Below are 3214 nucleotides of genomic sequence, written 5' to 3'. Positions count from 1 at the left end.
TTTAAGTCATAGACACATGGCTGACTGCAGTTCTGAGAGAATTAATTTGGAGCACTTGTAGATGTTCACATCACACTGTTTGATCTGTCATAACTACCACACAGCCAATTTCCTAACAGAAGCCTAACATGCAAGAAGAGGCTTGAAGACATTCTTTTACATGTGAAAATGCAAATGTGCGTGAGGTTTTTTTTTTTTTTTTTTTTTAACTGTCAGGAGGCTCTAACACTTTTTAAAGACTGATAGATCTTAGTTCATTGATATTGATTGAAACATTTAAGTCATAGACACATGGCTGACTGCAGTTCTGAGAGAATTAATTTGGAGCACTTGTAGATGTTCACATCACACTGTTTGATCTGTCATAACTTGATGACCTTAAGAAAGGCAGAAGGGCACCATGTAGTGACTTTATCTTGATTCTATTTCAATAGAAACTATTCACATATAAACTATTTAACATTAAATAAAATGTTAATCTTTTGCAGACTTTTGTTCCTTTGTCCATACAGTTTACAAGATACTTTAAAAACAGTCCTCCATCAGACATACATTCTGCCTACGTTTCAGCAAGAGAAGACTAAAAAAAGAGTTAAGAAATTCTTTTCACTTTTAAAAGCAGGGCACTTGTATAAAGACTCCCGAAAACAACAGGTATTCTGCAAAACAGAAAATAAAGGAGAAAAGCTCAAGCAACAGGCATGGCTTTACTTTTTTCGGCTATTTTTAAGGATTTACTGTCTTTGAAGATATTGCCTCTCAACCTTTTACCATAGTAATGGTGCAGAATGCCTGYAACCCAGCCAAGTCTCCCAAGAGAAAGAAATATGGGGATAAATTCTTGAAATAGAGTTCATGGGAACCAAGCTTCCCTTGACTTTAAAGTTCTTCCATCAGAGTCCTTTTTTAATCTGGAAGCAGTTAGACCTTGAAGCATGATATAAAACCAGTTCRTTAACTGATCTAGAGCCAATGTAAGGGGTATAATATATTCCTCATTCTATTTATTAAGCAGTTTGTGAGCTTGCTAGTTTTGCCATTCCTACATATTAACCATTCTTCTACACAATCACTGTACATCTTTTAATAAAAGATAGCTTTAAAGTTGATCAACCTACATATACATAAAATCCTTAAAATTTTTGAAATTAGCACAGTTTGTAGTATCAAAGCRCATCCACTTTCTCCTGAAAACACACTGTGGAGATGGCAACCCTGCAAAAGGTAAGAGGATCAGCCCACAGTAAGGCATTATTTCTTCCACTTGCAGTGCAATCAAGGAAGTAATATCCTTATTTCCCATTCTAAATGTAAACTTGATATCGGAGGAGAATCAAGTGTGTTATTTGGGCTTTAATATCCAGCTCATTCTATTTGTAATAAAGTATACAAGGTATCTGAGTAAGAAATGGAAGATAAAGCAAAGAAGGAGCCACACCAGAAAGCAAAGTTTCTATTCCTTCTGTTTGTTCTCAAGTAAATCCCTAAAGATAAACTGGATGGTAAAATAGAATATAAGAAAAACAAAACAAACAAAAAAATTACAATATTAGCTACTCCCCAGTAGCTACTCCCAGCTTATCCCCCTTGCTGCACGTAGAATAACACAACAGGATTTATTTATTGRCAATCTCACTTCTTCTGTAATTCAACCACAGATATTCTCTTTGAGTCATTTTTTTAGGCACATATCGAAGTCAACAACACCTTCACAGTACTCATTAGAAAGGTGCAATGCAGATATGGGGAAAAGCAATAGTATCGTAACATGTAAAAGACCTGGAGTGAGAAACAAATATAGAAGTAGCTAGCACGCTTTGCTTTTTTGCTCCCAGAGATCTCAGGTGTTCACCCATACTTTCTTCCAGAGGAGTCCTCTTCAAGACAGTAGGTGATATGGTAACAGGCCAAGTTACACCCCCTCTAAACAACCTTTAATACAATAAAGTGCAATGAAGTAGTGCAAACTATGCAAAGAAAGATTTGATTCAGTATGTACTAGGTCATAGGCAAGAGCAGATAGGGAACTGGGTTTTAAAGGATCACCCTGCAGGACAAGAGAGGAATAGCAAAATAAAATTCTGAAAACAAGTTGATCTTACAAATCCAAGAAAGGTAAACTTCARCTGAAGTAAAGCTCACATAATGCCTCCACACCTATCCTGTTTTTGTAATGTTTGTCAAAGTCTTCTCAGTCAGCAGGTTCTCCTTGCCTTCTTTACTAACAGAGAGAGAGGGGGGAAAATAGCTAAGAATCACCAATAAGGTGGAAAGATTAAGGGGAGCAGCAATATAAGTGAAAAAAATCTATGATAAGACACTGCTTACAACTGCCTACGCTTATTTTTGAAAAGACTATCCCTAGTTTATCTCAGCATCACAGACAAATAAGGTGAGATACATTTATTATAGGCAAAAAGCATAAATGCAAGATGTTATACAGTAGCTCTTGTCTTTGTAGCTTACCTCAGTAGCAATCAGTTCATGTAGCTATGTCCCTAAATACATTTCATTATTATTATTATGCAGTATTCACCATCCAAGGCAGCACAGCATTGCAAAAATTCTTTGACTATAATTAAACAGATCATTTCCTTTTATTTAATACTGAAGAGCAATAAGATGTTATTAGTGGGTGGAAGTTATAATGCCAGTTTATTAGTAACACTGAATTGGTGCCTGCTGATRGTTATTGTGAAGGCCAAAAGGTTAACAAGAGTTGGCTGAGATCAAGGAGCTTGCCAGGTGTTTTTCCTTGTGGTTGATGRAGTAGAGCCAATTGAAATGATCAGTTTAGAAGTAGCCACTAGTAACTCCTAGTTTCAACGTGGAAACATTATTTTCAAGCAAAAGTCTTCTTTTTTTTTTTTTTTCCTTCTGTTGCTGTTACGGTTGTCACATAATTTGTAATAATTAGAGCCAGCAGCAGTCAGCTCTGAGATGTAAACAGCTTCCCTATAACATAAAAAAGCAAAATATGGTGTAACTCGTTCCATTAAAATAATAATGAATTATTCAATATAATAAAGTTTCATTGCTTTTTGTATTTTTGAGCAATGTTTGAGGCATAGAACAGGTGTTAAAATTTTCTAGGGGACTTTTAATTACCTAATTCATATTTGTAAAGAGTTGAAATAAAATAACAAAAATCTAATTAGTTGAGAGTCAGGCTGCATGGATAATAAAAGAAATGCATACTCCTGTTTTGGACTGA

General features: G+C 35.3%; 1 long non-coding RNA gene across 1 annotated transcript in view; it reads right to left on the bottom strand.

Moving 5' to 3' along the window:
• Positions 1–2510, bottom strand: part of LOC112945363 — a 71967-nt gene extending 69457 nt beyond the window's left edge. Inside the window, exon 1 of the long non-coding RNA XR_003248996.1 lies at positions 2467–2510. This is a non-coding gene — a long non-coding RNA (uncharacterized LOC112945363). The remainder of the gene's footprint in view (positions 1–2466) is intronic.
• Positions 2511–3214: the final 704 nt, after the last annotated feature.

The sequence above is a fragment of the Nothoprocta perdicaria genome, unplaced genomic scaffold (genome assembly GCF_003342845.1).
Source record: "Nothoprocta perdicaria isolate Ctin4 unplaced genomic scaffold, notPer1 scaffold_188, whole genome shotgun sequence".
In the NCBI taxonomy this organism is placed as follows: Eukaryota; Metazoa; Chordata; class Aves; order Tinamiformes; family Tinamidae; genus Nothoprocta; species Nothoprocta perdicaria.
This window is presented reverse-complemented; position numbering and strand designations above follow the sequence as displayed.